This window comes from Mauremys reevesii, linkage group 14, assembly GCF_016161935.1.
Source record: "Mauremys reevesii isolate NIE-2019 linkage group 14, ASM1616193v1, whole genome shotgun sequence".
Lineage (NCBI taxonomy): Eukaryota > Metazoa > Chordata > Testudines > Geoemydidae > Mauremys > Mauremys reevesii.
Genome location: NC_052636.1, coordinates 39128154 through 39155664, shown reverse-complemented (window position 1 = coordinate 39155664; position 27511 = coordinate 39128154). Strand labels below are relative to the sequence as shown.

Here is a 27511-nt window from a genome sequence, read left to right as displayed (position 1 = left end):
GGGTTTCCCGCCCCACTGCTACGGAGGCCGCCCCGGGACCCCCCGCCCCGCCCCAGCTCCCGGCCCGGCCCAGAGCGGGGGGGGGATCTCGGGCCCAGGTGTCTGTTCCCCGCCCCCCGCTCGGCTCTTACCGGTTCTGCCGCGCGCCCGGAGCCTCCCCCCGCAGCGGCCGGAAGTGACGCACCCCGCGGGGGATGGGGGAGGAGTCACGTGACGGGTCCGGTGTAACGACAGAAACAGCCCCCGCCCCGGATTCGCTGCTTGGGCTGCACTGAGCATGCGCAGCCGCACGGAGCCTGCGCAGTAACCGCCGCTGTGGCCGCTGCCCGCTCTCTGCCCTCACCGCTCCCGGCGCTTCGCTGCCCGCTCCGCGGGGGGTGAAAAGCCCCGGGGGGCGAATCGCAGCGGGGGGGCGGGGCTGCCCGGGGCTGAGCGGGGCAGAAATTCACTGGCCGGGGTCGAGCTGCTGCAGGGGCGGCGGGAGGGCCGGGGAAATGGGGAGCCGCTGCCAGACCCGGTGCGGGACAAACCCCGTTTGGGGAACAGGGGCCCCTCGGGCCGAGCCCCCCGCTGCGCGCGCAGATCTGGGGGGGGGCGGGCGGGGGGGCACCGCCTGTCTCGGTACTGCCGCGTGTCAGCCGGGGGGGGGGCGGGTTCCCGGGGCTCCAGGCACCGCCCCCTGTCCGAGCCCCGACCCCGCAGCGCCGCTCGGTCTGTGCCAGCGCTGCGGGGCGGCCCCTGCTCCGGCCGGGAGCCCGAGTGCGGGACACACCGGCCAGACCCCCCCGCCCCCCCCGGCTCTGCCTCCCGCCCCGGGACTGTGGGAAAGTGTCTGTGTCCGTGTGAAACCCCCGCAGCCCCTTCCCCTGGTGCAGCGCCGAGCTGCCAACCCCAGCCCGCGTGTCCGCCCCTGCCCCCATCCCCTGCCCCAGCTCAGAGCCTGCCCCCTCACTCAACCTCCCCATAGCCTGCAACCCCCGCCCCAACTCCCTCCCTAGCCGCGTGTCCGCACCCCTGCACCCCATCCCCTGCCCCAGCTCAGAGCCTGCCCCCTCACTCACCCTCCCCATAGCCTGCAACCCTCCTGCCCCCAACCCCCGAGCCGCGTGTCCGCACCCCGTGCACCCCATCCCCTGCCCCAGCTCAGAGCCTGCCCCCTCACTCAACCTCCCCACAGCCTGCACCCCTCCTGCCCCCAACTCCCCCGAGCCCGCGGTCCGCACCCCTGCACCCCATCCCTGCCCCAGCTCAGAGCCTGCCCCCTCACTCAACCTCCCCATAGCCTGCAACCCTCCCGCCCCAACTCCCTCCCGAGCCCGCATGTCCGCACCCCTGCCCCCATCCCCTGCCCCAGCTCAGAGCCTGCACCCCTCACTCACCCTCCCCATAGCCTGCAACCCTCCCGCCCCAACTCCCCAGCCCGCGTGTCCGCCCCCTGCCCCCATCCCCTGCCCCAGCTCAGAGCCTGCCCCCTCACTCAACCTCCCCATAGCCTGCAACCCTCCTGCCCCCAACTCCCTGCCCCAGCTCAGAGCCTGCACCCCTCACTCAACCTCCCCATAGCCTGCAACCCTCCCGCCCCCCAACTCCCTCCCAGAGCCCGCGTGTCCGCACTCCCCTGCACCCCCATCCCCTGCCCCAGCTCAGAGCCTGCACCCCTCACTCAACCTCCCCATAGCCTGCAACCCTCCCGCCCCCCAACTCCCTCCCAGAGCCTGCACCTCAAAACAGGGCCGGATTAACCTTTTGTGAGCCTGGTGCTAAACATATTTGTGGATCCCCATGGGGGAAATGGGGACATGGGGCAGGGGGGCAGAGTCCTCAGAGCGAGGGGCTGGCCGGGGGCAACGGGAGATGGATCATGGCATGGCAGGGACAGCCCCACTCCCCCCAGCCCAGTATAAGGGCCCTGTTTACAAACCGGGAGCTGCCAGACCCACGCTGTCCAGCCCAGCCCTGCACTGCCATCGTGCGTCTTCACCTTGGGGGCGGGCCCATGCTGCACCATGCTACCCCCTGCCCAGCACCCCTCCGGCTCCCTACGCCCAGTGCCGCACCACCCAGAGACCCCCCTGAACCCCTGCCCAGCACCCCTCCGGCTCCCTACGCCCAGCGCCGCACCACCCAGAGACCCCCACAACCCCCTGCCCAGCACTCCTCCGACTCCCTACACCCAGCGCCGCACCATCCAGAGACCCCCACAAACCCCCTGCCCGGCACCCTCCGACTCCTACGCCCGGCGCCGCACCACCCAGAGACCCCACAAACCCCTGCCCGGCACCCCTCCGACTCCTACGCCCGGCGCCGCACCACCCAGAGACCCCACAAACCCCTGCCCTGCACCCTCCGACTCCTACGCCCAGCCCGCACCGCCCAGAGACCCCACCAACCCCTACCGGCACCCCTCCGACTCCCTACGCCCAGCGCCGCACCCCCCAGAGTCCCCCACCAACCCCCTGCCCCGCACCCCTCCGGCGCCCTCCGCCCAGCGCCGCCCCGCCCAGAGACCCCCACCCACCCCCGGCCCGGCACCCCTCCGGCTCCCTACGCCCAGTGCTGCACCACCCAGAGCCCCCCACAAACCCCTGCCCAGCACCCCTCCGGCTCCCCTCGCCCAGCGCCGCACCATCCAGAGACCCCACAAACCCCTGCCCAGTGCCCTCCCAGATCACTCCCACCCACTCAGAACCCCCAGATCCCCTCACTGCCCAGTGCCCCCCTAGCTGAAGACCCCCACAGCCCTCCCACAACTGCACAGTGCTCTGCACCTCCCCACCCAGAGGGTAGGTCCATACTTACCCGCCGGGTTGACGCGGAGAGTTCGACTTCTCGGAGTTCGAACTATCGCGTCTAATCTAGATGCGATAGTTCGAACTCCAAACGCGCTCCCGTCGACTCTGGAACTCCACCACCGCGAACGGCGGTGGCGGAGTCGACGGGGGAGCCGCGGAGTTCGATCCCGCGGCGTCTGGACAGGTAGGAAATTCGAACTAAGGTAGTTCGACTTCAGCTATGCTATTTGCATAGCTGAAGTCACGTCTTAGTTCGACCCCCACGTAGTGTAGACCAGGCCAGAGTCCCCCATAGATCCCCTCACTGCCCTGTGGCCCCCACTGCCACAACTGCACAGACCCCACACTTCCCAGTGCCCCGACACACACAGATCTCCCCCATTGACAACCCCACAACACACACAGATCTCCTCACCCCCCCCTGCCCAGCACCTACCCAGACCCACTAGAGACCTGCTCTCCTACACCCTAACCCCCAGCCACAGTAGCCGGCCCTGATGGGAGGTGACTGTGTCTGCCAGGCTGAGATGGCAGCACAGCCAGAGCTGGTCCTGGGGCAGGAGAACTCCGGCCCCTTGGGAGTGGTGGAAGCAGCCAGGCTGGAGCTGGAGCAGAGCCTACCCGGGCCAGGCTCCCTCAGGACCCAGCTGAGCCTCCCCGCCCCGCCCCCGACTGTTCCCTGTGAGTGGCTGAGACTGGTCCCAGGCAGTGGAGACAGCTCAGAGCTGGAGCAGTGCTGGGGAGTGGGGCAGATCCCTGAGACGTGACTCCCGAGATCCCACCCAGCCCACCCACACCCATTGGCCCTGTGGCCAGCAGCCCTGCTGAGCCACATGGTGGCCCCCAGCTGCTAGGTGATGAGCCCTCTACAGCAGTGGCATAGCCAGGTTCTAACACCAGGGGAGCAAACACATAAAAAGAGGCACCACCCAACATATCAAATTACTAATTACATACATTTAAATTTGTTATGTACATATTTATTTTGTACTTAAAATAAAAACCCAAGAATGATCCAGCCACAGGAGGATTTGCACAGCCGGCATTTTGCAGGAGAACTTTAGATTATACTTAGATATACTTTTGATTCGACAGAATACAGTAGCTTATAATTGTCACAGGTTTAAAAAAAATACTGGCCATTTTTTCCAGTTACTAATTTCATTTTAAAATCAGTCAGTGAAATGAACTTTATTTATAATAGATCATAATACTAAAGTCACCAAAAAGTCATAACAAATACAAGTTTTATGAGAATTGGTGAGCAAAGATCTCATAGCTCTTCAGGGTTGGACAAAGCAGTAATTTCCCTTAAAGTAGCTTTATTCATGGTTTTTTTTAAAAAACAGAAGACATCTCTATGACACAGGATGGCAGTCTAACATTTTTGAAACACTGAGTACTGAAAGTGAGACTATTTAACCAATTTAAGCTGTACACACACACACACACACACTCTCTCTCTCTCTCTCTCTCCCTCTCCCTCTCCCTCTTCCCTATCACCGGTTCTGTTACTACAGGAATGAAATGTAGACATCCTTTAAAAAGGACAGTTACCTGTTCTGTAACTGGTGTTCTTTGAGATGTGTTGCTCCGGTCTATTCCACAGTAGGTGTGCGTGCTTGCCACATGTACTGGTGCCGGAAATTTTTGGAGCACCGCTGCGACCCCTGGAGAGGTGCCTCTATAGCGCTATAAGGGGAGCTGCGCACTCCCCCCACCCTCAGTTCCTTCTTGCCAGACAACTCCGACAGAGGGGAAGGAGGCTGGGATGTGGACTAGACAAGAGCAACACATCTCGAAGGACGCCAGTTACGGAACAGGTAACTGTCCTTTCTTCTTCGAGTGACTGCTCCTGTGTATTCCACAGTAGGTGACTCCAAGCTATATCTGATGGAGGTGGGTAGGAGTTTAAGGGTTATCTGGACGGAGTACCACCCTACCAAACCCGGCGTCATCCTGTGCTTGGGAGACAATCGCATAGTGCGAGGAAAAAGTGGACAGGTGACCACGTGGCAGCCCTACATATGTCCTGGATAGGGATGTGGGTGACATAGGCGGCCGACGAGGCTTGCACTCTCATAGAATGCGCCTTCACTATAGGCGGTGGGGTAACCCCTGCCAAGTCGTAACACGTGTGTATGCACAAGGTGATCCAGCAGGAAATGCTTACCCTTGAGCCAATCAGGGTAGAGACTGAGGACAAGAGGCCGAGGGTTCTCACCAGAGAGCCCAAAGGATGGCCCAGGTCACTGGTGGGGATCACTGCCCGAGCACTATTTCAGCCCCACATTTTTGGGTGGACCTCCCACAGTGGGAGCTGCAGAGCACTCCCCAGCAACACACACACACACACACCCCTCTCCTGCTGTTGGGAGGGGAACAGGAGAAAGGACAAAAGAAGCAAAAGACAAAGAGAAAGGAGGGAGGAATGGATGGAGGAAAAGATGAAACAAAAAGGACAAACCCCAATGTCCCCAGTGATTCTAAGGGACAGAATCCCAGGTGCGCAATAAAATTCTGCCTCCTTAAGCTCGAGTTTTCCATGCCCAGAATTCAACTCTCACCAGATGGATCAGACTGAACAGGTTTCAAACCTCCAGGAGGCTCTTACCTTCTAAACAGGGACGGCTGTTTTCCAGTAAAATCACTAAAAGGGAAGGAGAAAATTCGAAAGAGGTTCCTCCTGGCGCTCACGTCCGTGTATCCGAATACTCCCTCAGTCCTCAAAGAGAGACCTGGAGAAGGAGACTTGCTGCAGCAAAGCCACAGGGGTCTCTGAGGTTTCCCTGGCCCCTCGCCCCTGTCCTGCCTGGCTGATGTCAGCATCTCTCTGTGAGGTCACCACCTCCCCACCACCTTGGACCAATAGTCTGAGGTCCTGCAAAAGGCCTTTGTGATGTCACTGCCACACCCCTCCCTTGCTGTGCCAATGTCCTGCCCCTGGCCAGGCACTTTGCAGGTTTGAGCTACTCCCTGTGGATCACCCCACTCAAGGAGCGTTCGTTCTAGGCAGCAAGCCGGCTCGACAGGGAAACATCAGACGCTGCTCCCAATGCTACACTCGGTTTTTCAGAAATGAGTCGACTTTATGGCCAGAAGAGACCATTAGAGCATCTAATCTGACCCCCTGCATATCACAGGCCTCCTGTATGACACAATAGTGAATTTATTACGCAGGGTCCACCTCTCCCTCACTGTGAATAGTACATGAACCACCCTTGTAATGGAGCTGAGATTTCCCAAGAACTTCAAGCAAAATACACCAGTTTCATAAAACAGATTTATTAACTACAGAAAGATGGAGTTTTAAGGATTATAAGTGGTAGGCATAAAAGATCAAAGTAAATTACCATGGAAATTAAAGATAAATTCACAATCTAAACTTTACACCTTATTACACTAGGCCGTAGTTCGGTTATGCACACAGGAAGGCTTAATGCTTGAGCTGCAGTGCATGCTGGGCAGGCTTAAGGCCGGGCTCCCCATGGCAGGAGAGAAGATGACTCGGCCCCTGGAGGGGCAGGCTGGGGCTTCCTGGATCCCATTTGCTCACAGCCAGTGCCCTGCCCCCACTCCCAAGTCATTAATGGCTCCCCCAGGTCAGCCAGAATGGAGCAGCGGTTTTCACTCCACCAAGTCCACTTATGGCTTACAGGCAACTCCCAGACCCACCATTTCGGCCAGAAAGGAGCCCACTCAGCCTCGCCATTGCTGCTTTTCCGTCCCCCCAGAACCCTGCTTCTCCTGGGCTGCAAGGAGCCATCCCTGGGAAGCCAAGAGGCAGGCACAGGATTCTGCCTCCCAGCAGCCAACCACACCTCCCCCGGCTTTGCAGAACGAATGGTGATGCTCTACTAACCCCATTTAGCCGCACTGAGGCGCTTACTTTCTGCCCTACCTTTCTCAGCTCGACTTTCCTCTTTCGCTCCATTCCTGCCTCACTTCCTCCTTTGGCAAGTCATGCAGAGGAGGCCAGCAGGAAGAGCCGGCCTCCACCGGCCAACCTCCCAGGGCAGAGGAGGCCAAGCCACAAGCCTCCAAAAGGTGACACGCCGCACTCCTCTAGGTTCTCCAGCCTGACACCAAGGTGCTTTCTCCACTGCTGTCAGCACCCTCTGTCATGCCGGGGTTGGAGTTATCCCAGGGACAAGCCAATAGGAGAAGGAGGAGGCCTTCCTGAACAGCAAGGGGATCTGGGAAAAGGAAGCCAGCATGTTTCTGAACCAGGGACCTTTTGCATCTTAGGTAAATGCGATAACCACTACACTACAGAAACTCCATCTGCTTGACTCTTGCTCACCCTGGCACAGACTGATGGACAAACCTGGAGAAAGTGGTGGCAGCCCTTCAATAGGTCAGCTGGCAGAGCAGAGGACTGGAGCGGGCACTCAGGAAGTCGTCCTTACGTCGTCCTTGTGACTCCAGCTTCAGGGAGAGCTTCTTTTTCTTCCCCTTGCTGACAAAGAGCAAGAGAAGAATGAAAGGTCAGGTGGGCCAACTCGGTGCAGAAGCCCATGCTGCCTTTTCCTGCTGCATAGCCTGAAATGAGGGACTCGTGGCAGTTAAAGGCACTGCTGCACTTTCAGAAAACATCCCACCCGTGCACAAAGGGGGATAGACGAGCCTGTTAGTCTAGCACGCTCCCAACTGAACTACTTCAGCAGCTGCTCGGTTTCTTTTTGGCCTCCTGCTTTTCTGTCTGGGATGTTGTTGTCAGCTGTGGCACAGAAAAAGGACGTCATTGCAAGCGGCCCATGAAGACAAGATTCACTTTTGCCTTCCTTGCTCGGCTTTACTTGCTTCCTCGCCCTATTCCTGCCTTAGTTCCTGGGTTACCAGAAGGCGACGGGGGGCCAGCAGTACCAGGAGGAAGTTGGGCAGCTAGACCCTGGTGGCAAAAGTCCTGCCGCCACTTGCCACCCCACTCTCTTCTTCCAGCGTCACATATTGGCCACCAGGGACTTGGGGCCCAGCAGCGCAACGGAAGGCAGTGGACAGAGCCACCCTCGCCTTGAAGCTCCGGCTCATTAAACCACATCTTCAGTCGCTGATGGCCAATGAGAGACCAACATCGCTTGCTATTTTAGCACTTGAAAATGCCATTGGCCAATCTTTGGATCTCTTTAATGCTGCGCTTCAGTTCTTGGGGGAAAGGAGAGAGAAGCGACCTTTCAACTAAAGGCCTGGCGTTAACATCCTAACGCTGTCTCCTACTGTCACACAGAGGGAATGAATAGAACAGGGAATCACCAAGTGATCCATCCCCTGTCGCCTATTCCCAGCTCCTGGCAAACAGAGACTAGGGACACCATCCCTGCCCATCCTGGCTCAGAGCATGTCCTCCATGAATTGATTTAGCTCTTTTTTTGAACCCTGTTATAGTCTTGGCCTTCACAACCTCCTCTGGCAAGGAGTTCCGCAGGTTGACTGTGCGTTATGTGAAAAAATACTTCCTTTTGTTTGTTTTAAACGGGCTGCCTATTAATTTCATTTGATGACCCCTAGTTCTTGTGTTATGAGAAGGAATAAGTAACACTCCTTATTTACTTTCCCACACCAGTCATGATTTTATAGCCCTCTAGCATATTTCCCCTTAGTCAGCTTTTCTCCAAGCTGAAAAGCCCCAGTCTTATTATTCTCTCCTCATATGGCAGACACTCCATACCCGTTTCTGAACCTTTTCCAATTCCAATACATATTTTTTAAGATGGAGCGACCATATCTGCATGCAATATTCAAGATATGGGCGTACCATGGATTTATACAGTGGCAATAAGATTTTCTCTCTTATTCTCTATCCCTTTCTTCATGATTCCCAACATTCTGTTCACTTTTTGCCTGCCACTGCGCATTGAATGGATGTTTGCAGAGAACTATCCACAGTGACTCCAAGATCTCTCACTTGAGTTGGAACAGCTATTTTACATCCCATCGTTTTATATGTAGAGTTGGGATTATGTTTGCCAATGTGCATCACTTTGCATTGATCAACATTGAATTTAATCTGCCATTTTGTTGCCCTTTCACCTAGTTTTGTGAAATCTCTTTTTAGCTCCTCACAGTCTGCTTTGGACTTAACTATCCTAGTTTTGGAGCATCCGCACATTTTGTCACCTGTTGGAATATTTTGCTAGCTTGGCAGCTGGTAGTGTGGGAAGCTAAGATGTTTAGGTTTTAGGAGATAGTGTGGGAAGCCTAAGATGTTTAGGTTTTCAGCTTGGGTTGATTGAGTTGTGAGTTTTGTTATGAGAAGTTGGCCTTGGCTAACTTCTCTCTAGCAGGCATAATAGGATAATAAATTAGAAGCTGTCTAGGATGATGTTATCCTATGAAGTTATAGCAGTGCTTGTGTGTATTTTGTTAACCAATTAGCAATTGCTTGCTTGCCTGCTTCAAGAGTATAAAGATGTATGCTGGAGAGAAATAAAATGACTCTGCTTCCAATCAAATTGACTGTTGAGCTTTGTCCACGTCCACCATGCGACGCAACAGTCACCTCGCTGTTCAGCAGATCGTTTATGAAGATGTTGACTAGTCCCAGTACAGGCACCACTAGTTACCTGTTTCCATCCTGAAAACTGTCCATTTATTCCTACCCTTTGTTTCCTAGCTTTTAACCAGTTATTGATCCACGTGAGGACCTTCCGGAGGTGAACGTAAGCTGGTACATTCCGGTATGGGGTACTGGCAAGAGCGGGTACGCTGTGCCAGCCCGGCCCGGCTTCCCCAGGCTGGTGATTTAAAGGGCCCAGGGCTCCCTGCAGCCTCCCAAGCGCCCCTGGGGAGCAAATCACTGCCCTGGAACGCTGCTCTCTCCCGCGCTACGAACACAGAGCAGGGGCGTCGGGAGCTTCCTTACAGTGGGGGGGTCACTATTGTCTGAACTGTGGCACTTCCATGAAAACCCTTCCCCAAGGACCCCCACTCACACCACCTCTCCCCCCGAGGCCACACCCACAGAACGCCTCTCCCCCCCCCCAAGACTCCCCCTTTCCCCCCTCCATCATTTGTCCTAACAGCCAGTTAAGAGTGGTGGGGCCACGGCCCTCTAACCCCCCTGTTCCAGCACCCCTGACACAGAGCTAAGCAGCAGCGGTGTGTGTGTGTGACAGAGGCTGCTGTGCTGAGCTGAGCCAGTGAGGGAAGCGGGGGCTGATGTTGGGGCTGCCCCCTCCCCCTGCCTCAGGACTGGTTGCTTGCAGCAGCTGTCTGAACATAGAGACAGTGTGCCGACACTCCCTCTCCCACACACACACAGTCTCTACCCCGCCACGCACACTGCAGTTGAAAAGCAGCTGGCAATCTAGTAAGCAGCCCATGGAACGGTGGGATAGAGAAACCTGCATCATGTGATGCTGTACCGGCCCATGAGGCATTGCAAACCCTTCCCAAAGCACCCTGCAGCCAGTTGCACAGCTACCCACAGTGCACTGCTCTCTGTGGCCATCCAAGATTCTAGCGTGGATGTGCTCTGGTGACACAAGGGGCATAGTGTGGACATGCAGCAGCTGTTTAATTAAAACACTTTAAAGCTGCATTACCCAATAGTGTAGACACAGCTTGAGAGTGAGACAAGACCCAGCTACCTTGAAACTAAAGAAGCACAACTTTCTCTGTAGTTGGCAGGATTTGAACCTGCACAGGGAGACCCCAATGGACTTCTAGACCACTGCCTTAACCACTCAGCCACAACTACTTGGTTGAGATGTGTCTCTCACTGCACTCTAGTTCTGTTCTCACTGAGTGATCAATTCCAGTTGTTTCCTCAGACCAGCTTCCACAACACACACACTGCTGTGCCATTGTGTAAGTGTGTCCATGGCTGAACTGCAAGAATTCCTGCTCATTTCCCTTCTGGCTGGAGCATGAGGAGAGTGTGTTTGTGGTCAATGACGTTGCTGTAGATTGTTGTCCATTTCCTGCCTTGATCATTCAGACAGTCCCTTTCCTGCCATATCCCCAGCACATCAGTGATTGCAATAGCAGGGGGCAGGTTTTCTCTGGGGCACTGAGATTTGTCAGGGGGTTGGTGGCTCCTTTCTTTCCTCACCCTGGAGTAAACTCAGCTTTTAATTCCATCCTTGATGTTTCAAGGAATAACAACAGACGACCGAGGAAAGAGGTGGACAAGTGGGTCTCAGGGGAGGGGCAAAGAGGTGGGGGTGGTGGACAGGGCAGGACAGGGGAGGGGGTAGAGAGGTGTGAGCGCTGGGCAGGGTGGGTCTCGGGAGAGGCAGAGAGGTGCAAGTGGTGGGCAGGGCTGGTCTTAGGGGAGGAGGCAGAGAGGTTTGGGCAGGGCGGGTCTCAGGGGAGGGGCAGAGAGGTGGGGGCAGCAGGCAGGCCTTGGGGTAGGGGATGGAGAGGCACAAGCAGCAGGCAGGAAGGCCTTGGGGGAGGAGAGGAGTGAGCGAAAGGTGGACCAGCAGGCCTCAGCCACAGTGGAAGAACGGGGGTGGGAAGTGGCCAAATGGGAGTGAGGGCGGAGCACAGGTGGGGCCTCAGAGAGAGGAGAACGAGGGAAGGGGGTGGAGTGGGCAGGGCTGCCCAGAGGATTCAGGGGGCCCGGGGCAAAACAATTTTGGGGGCCCCTTCCATAAAAAAAAGTTGCAATACTCTAGAATCCTGTATTCTCGTGGGGGCCCTGCAGGGCCTGGGGCAAATTGCCCCACCTGCCCCCCCCGGGCAGCCCTGCCCTCAGCCTCTCCTCATCAGTCCCCTGCCCCCTAATCATTTTTGTTGCCCTCCCCTAGACTCTCTCCAATTTGTTTCTGTAGTGGGGGGGGGGGGGCGAAAACTGGACGCAATGCTCCAGATGTGGCCTCCCCAGTGCCGAATAGAAGGGAATAATCACTTCCCTGGATCTGCCGGCAATGCTCCTACTAATCCAGCCAATATGACCAGGTACCCATATTGAATGCAGACCCAGCAATATTTGATAAATTGGTTACTGTCCATTCAGGAGGTTATTTTCCACCTATTCATAAATAATGAAGATGCTGTAAGCGGAGGGGAGAGAGCTGTCCCGTCCGTGTAGTTAATCCATCTCCCCGAGAGGTGGTAGCTATGTCACTGGGGGAAGCTATGTGGGTGGGTGTGCAAGCTGTGCTGTTTACATGGATCTTTAAGTTTAATCAAACCCATTTTTAAAAGCACTGTGGTTTGGGAACAGAACAGGAGATCGCTGAGGCAGGGCCTGTCCTTCAAAATCTTTAAGATCTCTGACTTATCTACACAGGAGTTATGGGGGTATAGCTCAGTGGTAGAGTGTTTGACTGCAGTTCAAGTGGTCCTTGGTTCAACTCCAAGTACCCCCTTACAAACCTCTTCCTTCAACTAAAATAATGGCATTTCCATTATGTTCAGGAGTTCCACTGGATAGGGATCCCTGAAATGAATAGAAACACTCAATGTTTTCCTGCACAAATGCATAAAAACCTAGCAAACATGTGCCTTTACTGAAATCAGTTCCAATCCTCTAAAGGATTAAAGAATCCTTATTGAGGTTGCAGGAAAAAAACATCCCGATGTGTAGAAAGAACAGTAAATATGGCAGGCGACAAGCTTGGCTTAACAGTGAAATCCTTGCTGATCTTAAACACAAAAAAGAAGCTTACAAGAAGTGGAAGATTGGATAAATGACCAGGGAGGAGTATAAAAATATTGCTCAGGCATGCAGGAGTGAAATCAGGAAGGCCAAATCACACTTGGAGTTGCATCTAGCAAGAGATGTTAAGAGTAACAAGAAGGGTTTCTTCAGGTATGTTAGCAACATGAAGGAAGTCAAGGAAAGTGTGGGCCCCTTACTGAATGAGGGAGGTAACTTAGTGGACAGAGGACGTGGAAAAAGCTAATGTACTCAATGCTTTTTTTTGCCTCTGTCTTCACAAACAAGGTCAGCTCCTAGACTGCTGCACTGGGCAGCACAGTATGGGGAGAAGGTGACCAGCCCTCTGTGGAGAAAGAAGTGGTTCAGGACTGTTTAGAAAAACTGGACGAGCACAAGTCCATGGGGCCAGATGCACTGCATCCGAGGGTGTTAAAGGAGTTGGCGGATGTGATTGCAGAGCCATTGGCCATTATCTTTGAAAACTCATGGCGATCGGGGGAGGTCCTGGATGACTGGAAAAAGGCTACTGTAGTGCCCATCTTTAAAAAAGGGAAGAAGGAGGATCCGGGGAACTGCAGGTCAGTCAGCTTCACCTCAGTCCCTGGAAAAATTATGGAGCGTGTCCTCAAGGAATCAATTCTGAAGCACTTAGAGGAGAGAAAAGTGATCAGGAACAGTCAGCATGGATTCACCAAGGGCAAGTCATGCCTGACTAACCTAATTGCCTTCTATGAGGAGATAACCGGCTCTGTGGATGAGGGGAAAGCAGTGGATGTGTTATCCCTTGACTTTAGTAAAGCTTTTGATACAGTCTCCCACAGTATTCTTGCCAGCAAGTTAAAGAAGTCTGGGCTGGATGAATGGACTATAAGGTGGATAGAAACATGGCTAGATCATCGGGCTCAACGGGTAGTGATCAACGGCTCCATGTCTAGTTGGCAGCCAATTTCAAGTGGAGTGCCCCAAGGGTCGGTCCTGGGGCCGGTTTTGTTCAATATCTTCATTAATGATTAGGAGGATGGCGTGGACTGCACCCTCAGCAAGTTTGCAGATGACACTAAACTGGGAGGATTGATAGATACGCTGGAGCGTAGGGATAGGATACAGAGGGACCTAGACAAATTAGAGGACTGGGCCAAAAGAAACCTGATGAGGTTCAACAAGGACAAATGCAGAGTCTTGCCCTTAGGACGGAAGAATCCCATTCACTGCTACAGACTAGGGACCGAATGGCTAGGAAACAGTTCTGCAGAAAAGGACCAAGAGGTTACAGTAGACGAGAAGCTGGCTATGAGTCAACAGTGTGCCCTTGTTGCCAAGAAGGCTAACGGCATTTTGGGCTGTATAATTAGGGGCATTGCCGGCAGATCGAGGGATGTGATCAGTCCCCTCTATTAGACATTGGTGAAGCCTCATCTGGAGTACTGTGTCCAGTTTTGGGCCCCACACTACAAGAAGGATGTGGAAAAATTGGAAAGAGTCCAGCAGAGGGCAACAAAAAATGATTAGGGGGCTGGAGCACATGACTTATGAGGAGAGGCTGAGGGAACTGGGATTGTTTAGTCTGCAGAAGAGAAGACTGAGGGGGGATTTGATAGCTGCTTTCAACTACCTGACAGGGGGTTCCAAAGAGGATGGATCTAGACTGTTCTCAGTGGTACCTGATGACAGAACAAGGAGTAATGGTCTCAAGTTGCAGTGGGGGAGGTTTAGTTTGGATATTAGGAAAAACTTTTTCACTCAGAGAGTGGTGAAGCACTGGAATGGGTTACCTAGGGAGGTGGTGGAATCTCCTTCCTTAGAGGTTTTTAAGGTCAGGCTTTACAAAGCCCTGGCTGGTATGATTTAGTTGGGGATTGGTCCTGCTTTGAGCAGTAGATTGGAGTAGATGACCTCCTGAAGTCCCTTCCAACCCTGATATTCTATGATTATATGATTAGATGCTCTAATGGTCTCTTCTGGCCATAATTTCTGAAAAACTGAGTGTAGCATTGGGAGCAGCGTCTGATGTTTCCCTGTCTAGCCGGCTTGCTGCCTAGAACGAACGCTCCTTGAGTGGGGTGATCCACAGGGAGTAGCTCAAACCTCCAAAGTGCCTGGCCAGGGGCAGGACATTAGCCCAGCAAGGGAGGGGTGTGGCAGTGACATCACAAAGGCCTTTGGCAGGACCTCAGCCTATTGGTCAGAGGTGGTGGGGAGGTGGTGACTTCACAGAGAGATGCTGACATCAGCCAGGCAGGACAGGGGCGAGGGGCCAGGGGAACCTCAGAGACCCCTGTGGCTTTGCTCCAACAAGTCTCCTTCTCCAGGTCTCTCTTTGAGGACTGAGAGAGTATTCGGGTTCACGGACATGAGCACCAGGAGGAACCTCTTTCGAGTTTTCTCCTTCCCTTTCAGTGATTTTACTAGAAAACAGCCGTCCCTGTTTAGAAGGTAAGAGCCTCCTGGAGGGAAGGGGTGTCATGGGGTGTCACAGTTCGGATGCCGGTAGCCCCCATGTATGGAAGTTCCCGCCCCTGCTCTGTGCTCGCAGTACCGAGAGCAGCATTGCACGGCAGTGATTTGCTCCTGGCTGCCAGAGCAGAGCAGCAGGCTCAGCTGTCAGAACTTCCTGGAGCTAGGAAAGGGGAGGGGCCCAGCCTCTTTAGCAGGAATGCAGGGCAGGTGAGTTCACGGCAGGCATTGTGGGATACTGGCGGAGGCCAGTTATGGTGATTTAATGACCAGCAGCATTTACACTGGCACTCTGTCACTGTAAGTTTGCTGCAAAAAGCTCTAGGCCTCTCATCGAAGTGGTTTTATTTTTTCACCAAAACAGGGCAGTTTTGTTGCCAGACGTGGCATTGCAGTGTGTACACCAGCCACACCAAGCTGCCGACCGAGGGAGCGTTGTGTGTTCTTCATACACCTGAGCAATATATTTCTGCTGAAACAACTTTGTAGAGCAGACCTGGCCAAAGATTCACTCACACACACAGCTTGCAAGGAAAACGTCACCTGCTCCTCTGCTTTGCAGAATCCGAACACAAGGAAAGCTTGTCAGGGCCTGGTGGAGATGGCAGGGAGTCAGGTGTGGGCAGACACTATGTCTTACACCCAGACAGGCACCATGGCTTAGCTGGCTAAAGCACCTGCCTTGTGAACAGGTGAGCCTGGGTTCAACTCCCAGTGGTGGCTTTGGGGGCACCTGCTATTGGCTACTGTCAGAGGACAAGCTTCAGAGCTAGATGGGCCTTTGGTCTAGCCTAGTGTGGTTTTTCTCATGGTTTAAATTACACTCACGGGCACTGATAATAGAGTTACTGAAAGTTTGGGAGTTAGGCACTGGTAGATCAGTGGTCCAAGCCCCTTGTAGACACCCCCCCCCCTCCCTCTGGGACAGGGGAAGGTCTGAGCTCTCGCACCAAAGGCTCATTGTGGCTGCCAGAACCTGTGAGTGGCTCATTTCGTTTGCACCCTGGTTTGAGTCCTGCTTTGTGCACCGTGTCTGAGAATGAAAATCCTAAACCACCCTTTGAAATGACGAATGCAGCAGGACGTGTCATTGTCCCTGCCCCAAAGCAGACAGACCAATGGAGAAATGCCGTCGAGTCCAAGCTAATATTCACTGCGGTTTTACCATTTCCACTTGCTAAACTCCCTCCTATCTGCCCAGCCCAGGTGTCCTCTGCCTCAGCTGCTGCTCCCGGCCTGCTCTAGAGTCAAACATGCAGGGCCCCCAGTGGAACAGAGGCTGGGACAGGGCAGCAGCCTGGGCTGGGCTGGGCAGATGCTGGGAGTTCGTTCCTGAGAACTGGCCTGGCTCCCTTCTCAACAGCAAACAAATCAATTCCACGCCCCCTCCCCAGAAAAATCAGCCTGGAGCCAAGGGCAGCAGGGGACGATTCCCTCGAGTTCCCACCGAGGCAGGAGAGAACCCAGGGCCTTTCTAGCAGAGCTTATGGAACCGACGTGGGGAAACCAGCCTTTAATAACAGGCAGTTCAAGTTTAAGCTCAGTGTTTTTAACAATTTTTACAACCTTAAATCACCCTTCAATCGCAGTGTCACTATCCATAACATTGCTTCAGCCTTATAGGTTCCCAAGTGCAAAACTAAACATCTCTTCAAACACAAGAGAGTGCAGATCAGTCAGTGTTCAGAGTCATCCCACATAAAAGAATCATGTTGTGGTACATATTGGCCTCATCATGTGGCCGTTCCCTTTCCCTCCGCTCTGTTAAAAGGTTTGGTATTTTGCACAGAAACTTTCTTCCCTCAGGAGAGACCTGGGAACCAAGGCTGCCAGACAAACACCTTTAAGAGGAGGCGTAACCTGTCAAAAAATGATCTCCCTCCTTCAGTTCAGTGACAGCCTGAAATGTTACTTATCCCGGCAGAGCCGGAGGATTGAAAGCAGCTACATCAAATACCTGTGTAGCTAGCAGGAATGAACACAAACACTCCCTGGTACCTGAAGAGATGTTTAGTTTTACCCTTGGTAAACTAGAAGTCTAAAGGCAAGGAAGGTGGTGCCATAATAAAGAGTGAAACACAAAACAATTATCATAGTTATACCCATAGTGACTGCAAAATATTTCTATATTCTTCTTCTTATCAGTGTATTATTTTCTCTGGCGTCTATACATTGACTATACTTTGACCAAGAAATTTGAATCTTGATAAAATAATCGACTACCCCTGGTTACGGCAATGGACTTGATACGCACTCGGGCGTCCCTACCCAAGTTCAGGTACTAACAACAGTGGCTGCCTTTTAGCCATAGCTTTTAATCAGGGCAATACACTGATCCTGTGAAATCATTTCCCAGCCGGAGTCCATCGCCCACATTCCTTAGGGCATTGGGCCACCATGTGGACGTTTCATTTCCCTCCTCAATTTCACACAGAGACACAATTTCCCTTGCACAGATCCATGAACAGCAAAACCTCCCTGTGTCTCTTGTCTGAGCCAGGGCATTCGATTCCATTGAAACCTTTTCTCCTGCAATGGCAATGGTCATGCAGACAGGATGAGGCCACCTTCACCTCTGACAGTGAGATATTGGATCAGCTCTTTCTTTACGCTGCTGTTGTTAGTCCATGAAACATCAGGGATGGATGCAAGGCTGAGTTCATGCACCAACCCCCTGAAACATTTCAGTGCCCCAGAGAAATCCTGACTCCGGCTATTGGCATGATCTGGTGGAGATTCGAATAGGAACGGGACGGTCTGAATTGTCAGTGTGGGGAATGAACAACAATCTATAGCAATGTCGTTATCCACAAACACACTCTAATCATGCTCCAGCTGGGAGGGAAATGGGCAGAAACCCTTGTTGTTCAGCCATGGACACACTTACACTAATGCACAGCCAGGAGTGTGCTGGGGGAGCTGGTCAGAGCAATGTGAAGTGACAATTCAGTGAGAACAGAATCATTGTGTAGTGAAGCACCTATACACCAAGTAGTTGTGGCCGAGCGGTTAAGGCGATGGACTCAAAATCCATTGGGGTCTCCCCAGGCAAGTTTGAATCCTGCCAACTACGGAAGCATTAGTGTATTGTCACTGCTCTTGTTGTAGTGCCTGAGCATCCACAGAGCCAGACCTGGTCTCACTCTGAGGCTGTCTACACTTAAAATGCTGCTGTGACAGTGCTACAGCACTGTGGAGTAGACAGTTGCTACAGTGAGTGGAGGGGTTTTCCATCCCTGTAATAGCTACATTGACAGAACAATCTTTCCTTTCATTTAGCACTATTTAACCACGGCTTAGATCAGCTTAATTATACTGATTCCAGGGTTTTCACACCCTGAAAGACGTACTTCTTAGAGGGTTTATCCCATCACGCCCCCATTCCCTGGTCCTTCTCGCATGACCTGAGAGCAGCAATACCTGCAGTTCAAGAGGTGCAAACAATTCAATGTTTGTTGGGGTAAACTTCCAGCAAGCAATGATTCCAATTTCCTTCCTTGGTATCGCCCTTCCCAGCTCTGACACCACAGAGGCTTGTCTGTGTCCCTGTTCCCATTCCCTCTTCCGATTCCCCCTTAGCAAAACATAACTCCAATTCCCCTACCCCCAATCCCATTCCCCCCCTTACTTCCTGATTGACTGCAGACTATATAGTAAAACTGGAGTTCTGCTTAGCTATACCTTAACCAATCATTTTAATGAAATGTAACTAACCAATCCTAACATATTGTAACATGATTATCTAACCAGTTATACCCCACCACCTTAATTGCTTTACACCCAACAAATTAATTATCCAGCAGACAGAAAATCACAGAACCAGACAGAGATTATACAGACAAGCAATAGGAAAGTGGAGACTACAGTGATAGAACAACAAAGAAATGAGGATTTCAGACCCCAGCTATTGATAAGTGAGTTGTTGCCAGACAGGATGCTATCATGGTAGAGGTTGTGGATGCTGGTTGCTTAACTGTCTGGCCCCCAGGGCAGGATTTTGAGGGTCTCAGAATGCCAGCACCCATCTTTTGTTCGCTTAAAATGCGAGCAGGGAGATTCCAACACTGCAGAACTCATGGAACTCCAGGAAACGTGTAACTTTAGGTCCAGGTGAGTGTGCCTAAAAATCAGTTGTGCTGGAGAAGGTCTCTAGGCGTTCAAAGAGATGTGCCATCTTGGCCTCCCTAAAGAGTGTCATCAAATATTAATGAAAACTAGGGTTGATAAGTCACATTCTTTGTAGCGTTAGGATTGTGGACTGGTCCAAAGTGCCAGTTTTAAGGCTCTTTTTTCCTATCTCTTGGGTGTTCTGGTTTCTGCATAGAGACGTGGTTTCAAATCCCACTTCTGACATGACCATTTTCTTTTATCTGGAGAAAATGGCCTCACTTCAGTCTCCTTTGCAACAATAGAACACCATTTGTTTAGCTTTTCTATTCCAGTAGTTGTGAGAGAAGTTCCAAACTAGGGGGAAACAGGGTCTTTTCTCTCGACCGATCAAGTTTTGTCTTCCTTCATTCCAAGCCATTTTCTCAGATACATCCGTACTTCCCACACTTTTTTGTTCAGCGTTCTTTGCTTTTACGAAATTTTAGGGTCATCATTTAATTGCCACACAACTGTACTTATGAAGTGAAGTGAAACACAATATTTTTTGGATATTCTTGCAGAAGAGTTTTGCTTTCTGACCTGGAATTGAACAGGGGCTACCCAAGGGGGACAATGCTACTCCCTTTTCTTGCCTCATCCGAAAAAACATACATTCCTGATGCCCTTTGTTTCCTTGCCCTTTTTAGGGTAAATTGACACTTCTCAGAAGTAGAATCCTTTACAAAACCACTCAAAATCTCAGCAGTGTCGTAAGCAATGGCTTCCGGAAACGTGCCCAGCTTTTCTTTAATTTGGTGACACAGGTCCAGGCAAGGGACTGGATACAGGCCTGGATCAGAATCTTCGTTACCAGAGCAAGAATTCCTATTTAAAAAGAGATATTTTTCTGCTGCTATTAGATTTCCAACACTGATTTCATTTTATACACATTTTGAGCATCTATTAAGGATAAATTGAACAAAAATACCACTTCTCTTTCCTCAACATCTGCATCATGAAGGGGAGCATTCCGAATAGGAAAGATCTTCTGTGGGGCATGGGTTACAAAAATGCTTTGGGAACCAAATACATGGGCATTTTGCCAAGTTAAAAATCACTTAATGTGGAATTCTCTCCCCAAATCATCTGAGAAAATACTGACTTAAATAATTGAACTCCACTGTGATCATATGCACTTCCCTCAGTTAGTTGGGCTTCTGCTGTTGTTCACCATTTCGAATAGAGATTTTAAATCACTGCTGTTTCTTTGTTAGCATGTGCAGTAAATTGGAAAGTTCTCCACTGTTGACAGAACTGCACTTGAACTTTCTCCGTGTCATCATGGAGGGGTGGGGAAAAAGCAAAGCTGAAGTGACAAATGAGGACTTTAGGAAATCGGTCATTTGTCTTCAATTCTCCAAGAAATCTGAGCTACGTCCTATCGAACTGAACTAATATCCAATTGGGTGAGCAAACAGCCTTCAGGAAAGAGAGAAACCCACATCACAGAGAGACAGAATACATGGCAATGAAAGTATCAAGAGAAATTCCAGAGCAGGTTACATCTGATTAGTTAGAATCAGGACAAGAGATTCTCCCATCACATTCTCCTCTGATCCATTCAAAGCAGCTTCACTCAGCACTCTCTCAATAGTCAGTTATGTTATTTACAAAATTGTAAGTATCCCAGCATCCCATAATGGGGGACAAAATAGTCCTCTTGCCAGAAGTGGCTTTACCAATAGATGACACCTGGAATTTAAACGCCAAATAATCACACTATGTTTGGGATCCATTTAAATTCCCTTCCACGTCTTTGACATGTTCATCTCCAGTCATAGCGACTCTGATATAGGAGGAAAGAAATCAAAGCATCATCTCCAAGCAGACAGCTGAGAACTCTTCCTCACATGACATTTTGAGACGTGGAGGGATAGAATGTGATGAAAATAAACTCTGCACAGAGAAGCCAAAATGTAACAGTTCTGGAGTGATGGGGAAGGAGGGAATCTCTGAACCACCCCATCTCCTTCCAGTGTCACAGAGGCTGAAATGACACTTTTTTCCCCTGCTCCTCTTTATTTAACTATAACATGAAAAATTCCCAATGTAACTGCTCTTCAGCACAACCCAGAGCAACGTGAGAACAACTGGCAAGGATACAATCTGTATCATTGGCGACTCTAACAATCACTTTGCAATAGGAGCAATGGTATAAATGTGATGCTCCCTGGTTCCTCATAGGAAGGGCACACTCCAGTTACTTGTGGGATAATTGAGTTGATAGAAAGGACAAATGGGCCCACCTCAAAAGAAGGCAAACTACAAAAGGCATAAATGGGCCACTCATCTGGCCAAGCTGATGGATAACAGTGCTGCAAACAGTTCAAACAGATTTAAAAAGTTACTGTGTGGGAATCAGGAAAAAATATTAAAGAAAAAAAATTGATAGCCGTAGAGGTTTTTATGGTGTTCACTGCCCTTGCAGATTCTCTGATGGCTAATATGGGCTGAGTGCCAAGAGAAGGTTTTCCCACACTCACGGCATTCGTAGGGCCTGTTCCCCGGTGTGGATTCTCTGATGTCTAGAAAGGTGTGAGCTGTTAGTGAAGTTTTTCCCACACTCATGGCATTCGTAGGGCCTGTCCCCTGTGTGGCTCCTCTGATGTCTAGAAAGGTTTGATCTGTGAGTGAAGCTTTTCCCACACTCACGGCATTCATAGAGCCTCTCCCCTGTGTGGATTCTCTGATGGGTAAAAAGGGCTGATCTGCGATTGAAGGTTTTCCCACACTCACGGCATTCATAGGGCCTCTCCCCTGTGTGAATTCTCTGATGAACAGAAAGGGTTGATCTTTGAGTGAAGGTTTTCCCACACTCACGGCATTTGTAGGGCCTGTCCCCTGTGTGGATTCTCCGATGTCTAGAAAGGGCTGATCTGTGAGTGAAGCTTTTCCCACACTCACGACATTCATAGGGCCTTCCCCCTGTGTGGATTCTCTGATGTTTAGAAAGGTCTGAGCTGCTAGTGAAGTTTTTCCCACACTCACAGCATTCATAGGGCCTGTCCCCTGTGTGGATTCTCTGATGTTTAGAAAGGTCTGATCTGCGATTGAAGGTTTTCCCACACTCACGGCATTCGTAGGGCCTGTCCCCTGTGTGGATTATCTGATGTTTAGAAAGGTCTGATCTGCAATTGAAGGTTTTCCCACACTCACAGCATTCGTAGGGCCTCTCCCCTGTGTGGATTCTCTGATGAACAGAAAGGGCTGATCTGTGAGTGAAGCTTTTCCCACACTCACAGCATTCATAGGGCCTGTCCCCTGTGTGGATTCTCTGATGTCTAGAAAGGACTGATCTTTGAGTGAAGCTTTTCCCACACTCACGGCATTCGTAGGGCCTGTCCCTTGTGTGGATTCTCTGATGATTAAGAAGGGCTGAGTAGTCACGTAAGTTTTTTCCACACTCTATGCATGTATTTTTTCTCTTTCCAATGATGATTTCCTGCTTTGTTGTGGTTTCCTTGAGGTCCTTCTGAGTTCCCTGAGAGGAAATACGTTTACCCATTTTCACCCCCGGCTGGTTTCCTTGTTCTCTCTCTGGTCTGTTCTGAATCTCACAGGATTTTTCCTCCTCATGACTCCTGGACACATGGCTTTTTGATCTTTGCAATAATGCTCTGTGCTTATCCACTTGCTGAACATTTTTCTGCTGAGAATTCTGCTCCTCTTTCTCACATGCCATTGCATCACCTGCTGTGAAAAAGACAAACATCAAACAGGGATGAAAAGTGAAAAGCCAAAACAAACTAAGTGCTGGAGGGAGGTCAAATAAAAATCACAAACTGAACTCCCCCGTACTCTTCCCCAAAACAGGAGAGAGGAGGGGATCAATTTGGCTTTCAATTCCCATCCAAATACGCAGGGGGAAGGGAGGAAGCTACTGCTGGTGTCTGCTAGGGTCTCACGGAAGCCATGAGCTATAGTTACCCTGAGGATATGACCCCTGCTGGCAACAATAATGAACTGAGACACCTCTCAAGGGCTTGGTAGGGCATCCCAGATGTTTCCTTCAGGCACTTTCACACTCAGAGTTGGTTTAATGTTTCCTCACCTCTGCAGGGAGATCTCAGGGTCTGTTTTCCCTCTGAACCCTGCAGGTCTGAGACCCATGGCTCTTCCCCTTGTTCCAGCTGGGAGATCACATCAGGTTTGGAAAATGGAAACCCTGCTCAGATGAAAGAAAACAAAGGAGTTCCGTTGATTTCATAAAACTTTCTCATAAAAAACGTTCCATTAATTTAACTTTAATACTTCGTGTGACCCGGTGTGCCTGGGCTAGTCCTCACTGAAAATGCCAAGACCAGGGCAGGCTGAAAAAGGGAGAGCAGAGGCTCCCCAAACTGGTGGTTATCACAGAAGTTAAACTCACCAACCAGTCACCAACTGTGCTTCTGATCCCCAACACTGGTTATCGAGAAACTGAAAAAAGAAATCACACGGCCCCCTTTATTCCATCCCAGTTCTCTGACTCCCAATCAGCACCTAGGTCCAGCACAGTGAGAGGTTATTTAAAAACTCTGCTCACATAAACAAAGTGTTCCTCTGACCCCAGAGTCAGCCACATTACCAGGTCAGTATAGGTTTGGATCTTACTCAAAATACTACGATTCCAGCCAATCATTGGCATCTAAACTAAAGGTGTATAAGCAAGAAAGCATCTAAACTAAAGGTTTATTATAAAAGAAAGAAAGAAAGAAAAAGGGAGTTGTTAAATGGGAAAGCAGTCAGACACATTCAGAAATCTATACATCTGGTTCTTAGCAGTATTGGTGAGTTTCTGGCTTGAAAGGCTCTCTGGTACACATCCACATTATTCAGTCCTTTGTTCAAGCCTTCAGTTTGTAGAGAAATTGCTCCAGAGGTAGGAAGAGGAATTGAAGACAAAATGGAGATGATGCAGCTGCCCTTTACATTCCTTTTGCCAAGTGGCTTCTAATTCCTGTGTCCCAAACACAAGCTTCACAGCACATGGCACGGAAAAGCCTTGGCATTCTCAGTACACAGTGTGATACAGCGTGGCCAGAGGGCAGCAGGAGAGGGTTAGAAGGGAGCCTTATTCCCTGTAGAGGGAAGAAAGTTTGCTATAGATGAACTAGAGCACCTGAAGCCAATTAGAGCACCTGCAGTCAGTCACCTGATAAAGACCCTTGCTCCAATCAGACAGGGAAGGAGTTGGAGCAGAGGGGATTGGTATTGGAGCAGAGAACAGTTTGAAGGGAAGCAGAGGAAAGTTTGGAGAAGTGCTGCAGTGGGCTAAGAAGTCCAAGACCCTAGGTAAGGGGTACCGGGCTTGTACAGAGGGAGGGCAGGAAGCCCCCACAAGCTGAAGGGTGGGAGCGGGAAGTAGCCCAGGGGAAGGAACCATCAGTTCAAGTGGTTCACCACTATCCTCAGGGCCCCTGGGCTGGGACCTGGAGTAGAGGGTGGGCCCAGGTCCATCCCTCTCCACTCCCCTCCTCTAGGACACTAGTGGGGCAGTTAATATTCCAATTCAGGGGCAAGAAATGGTGCTCTGACCCCCCCCCCCAAAGAAGAGAAAGCAGGAGACCCATCATAATAGTGCCGGCAATTTGCCACAACAGGCATAACCCTGCATATCTTGCTGACTCAATAGGCGTATCCCCTTAATCCTTTCAATGGGTTCATTGTATGGCTGATGACTCTGGCTGGGCCATCGAACAGGCTGGGCAGGGCTGATGCCAATATATCTGGGGGTGTCACTCAGAAACAATGCACAAGTCTGGAATACAGATATACCCTACATATCTGTAACTCACAATACAAAGATAGAAACAAGATTATCATACGTGGAAACTCATAACATTTTCACTGACTCCTTACATGGCATATATAGCACAATTCATTGCAATTTCATCATATTGGTATTGTGATGCAGCAGGAGAGTGTTAGCAGGGAGCCTTATTCCCTGCAAGGGGAGGAAGGTTTGCTACAAATTAACTGGAGCACCTGAAGCCAATTAGAGCACCAGCAGTCAGGTGATAAAAAACCCTGCTTCAGCCAGACAGTGTGGGGAGTTGGAGTAGGAAGGTTTGGTTGGAGCAGAGGGCAGTTTTGAAGAGAGACAAAAGGAAAGTTTGGAGGAGTGCTGCGGTGGGCTGAGAAATCCAAAAACCCTAGGTAAGGGGCACCTGGCTTGTGTAGAAGGAGGGCAAGAAGCCCCTCCACAAGCTGAAGGGCAGGAGAGGGAAGTAGCCCAGGGGAAGGAACTGCCAGTACAAGTGGTTCACCACTAACCTCAGGGCCCCTGGGTTGGGACCTGGAGAAGAGGCGGGCCCAGGTCCCTCCTCTCCACTCCCCTCCTCAAGGACACTAGTGGGGTAATTAAAATACCGATTAGGAGGCAAGCAATGGCGCCCTGAACCTTCCACAAAGAAGAGAAAGTACGAGACCCAGCATAACAGTACTGGCAATTTGCCACAGTATTTATAATAAAATAATAATAATATAAAGTGTCTCTCAATTCCATACAGTGTCACTTAATAAACCAGTCAATTCCCAGGACCGGTTCCTCAGGTGTTTGAAGATGCGAACACCTTGCTTGTGAGGGACTAGAATACCCACATATATGTTGGGAACACACAGACACTGTGCTAGTCTGTTCCCCTATGTTCACTCTTCTAGAAAATTATGATCAATTTTGTTCATAGTATGTGTCAGGGCTGAATCCCCACTCTGTCACTCCGAGTGCAGAAAGTGGGGGCCCGACAGGATTCTACAGATTAATTTGTGCCACTCTAGGCTTGTATTAAAACCCCCAAAGTTACAGCTTTTCTCTGACCTTGGCTTGGTAAATGCTGCCACCACTCAAATGCAAAACCCCCCCAAACCCTTGGACCCAGGAAGGAGCACTTGAGAATTCTTCCCTCTGGGGCACCCTCAAGCCCTTTCACCTCCCCTCTGGGAAAGAGCTGAGAAAGAAAACAAAGGAAATTAGCTGTGGCTACCAGCTAATCAAACAACACACACAAACTTCTTAGGACACCAAAAATCCAATCCTATTCTTAAAAGAGGTAAATTTTAGTAAAATTGAAAAGGAAAACAATACATCTGGAACTTAGGCTTCTGCTAGATCTTAAAAGAAAATGTTTGTAAGCACCCAAAATAGCTTTCTTGGGGGTTCAGCTTAAAGCTTACAAGCAAACAAAAGCATCTGGGATAGCACCGAGTAGATCCAAAAGCCAAAATAAAAAATAAACCTGATTGTGTCTGTCTAAACATTCCTTGGCCAAATCATTTCTTCTAGGTATGGAAGATGAATTTTCATACCTGCTTCAAGCCATAAACAGCATTGCTACTCCGTGTCGCCTTCTCCGGAGAACAACAGACAAAGGGAAAGTTACTTTCCCATTTAACAAAGTTCTAGCCTTTCCATTGGCTCTTTTGGTCAGGTCCCCAATACTTTTTTTTTTTAAACCCTGTTGGCTTGTTAACCCTTTAGAGATAAAGCAAGCAGAGAACTCGCACCAACAGGGATTTTACAGCCAACTGGCTGACTGGGTGTTTATAAAAGGGAGATCCCTCCCCTCCCCTTCATTTATCACTGTAGGGCTTGTGAGGTACCATTTGAAAAGACATAATCTACTGAATAGCCTCCTGTTACAATACAAGCAGCAAAGAATCCTGTGGCACCTTATAGACTAACAGACAATTAGCAGCATGAGCTTTCGTGGGTGAATACCCACTTCTTCGGATGCAAGTAGTGGAAATTTCCAGGGGCAGGTATATATATATGCAAGCAAGAAGCAAGCTAGAGATAACGGGGTTAGTTCAATCAGGGAGGATGAGGCCCTATTCTAGCAGTAGAGGTGTGAAAACCAAGGGAGGAGAAACTGGTTCTGTAGTTGGCAAGCCATTCACAGTCTTTGTTTAATCCTGAGCTGATGGTGTCAAATTTGCAGATGAACTGAAGCTCAGCAGTTTCTCGTTGAAGTCTGGTCCTGAAGTTTTTTTGCTGCAGGATGGCCACCTTAAGATCTGCTAGTGTGTGTCCAGGGAGGTTGAAGTGTTCTCCTACAGGTTTTTGAATATTGCCATTCCTAACATCTGATTTGTGTCCATTTATCCTTTTCCTTAGAGACTGTCCAGTTTGGCCGATGTACATAGCAGAGGGGCATTGCTGGCATATGATGGCATATATTACATTGGTGGACGTGCAGGTGAATGAACCGGTGATGGTGTGGCTGATCTGGTTAGGTCCTGTGATGGTGTCACTGGTGTAGATATGTGGGCAGAGCTGGCATCAAGGTTTGTTGCATGGATTGGTTCCTGAGCTAGAGTTACTATGGTGCGGTGTGCAGTTACTGGTGAGAATATGCTTCAGGTTGGCAGGTTGTTTGTGGGCGAGGACTGGCCTGCCATCCAAGGCCTGTGAAAGTGTGGGATCATTGTCCAGGATGGGTTGTAGATCGCTGATGAGGCATTGGAGGGGTTTTAGTTGGGGACTGTATGTGATGGCCAGTGGAGTCCTGTTGGTTTCTTTCTTGGG

General features: G+C 50.7%; 1 protein-coding gene and 2 non-coding genes across 3 annotated transcripts in view; all 3 read left to right on the top strand.

Annotated features, from left to right (window-relative positions):
- Positions 1 to 27511, top strand: part of LOC120381607 (zinc finger protein 850-like) — a 142682-nt gene that overhangs the window by 53896 nt on the left and 61275 nt on the right. The window lies entirely within an intron of this gene.
- TRNAC-GCA lies at positions 12038 to 12109 on the top strand. Its single transcript has one exon. It is a non-coding gene; the product is annotated as a tRNA-Cys (tRNA).
- On the top strand, positions 17848 to 17929 carry TRNAL-CAA. The gene has a single exon. It is a non-coding gene; the product is annotated as a tRNA-Leu (tRNA).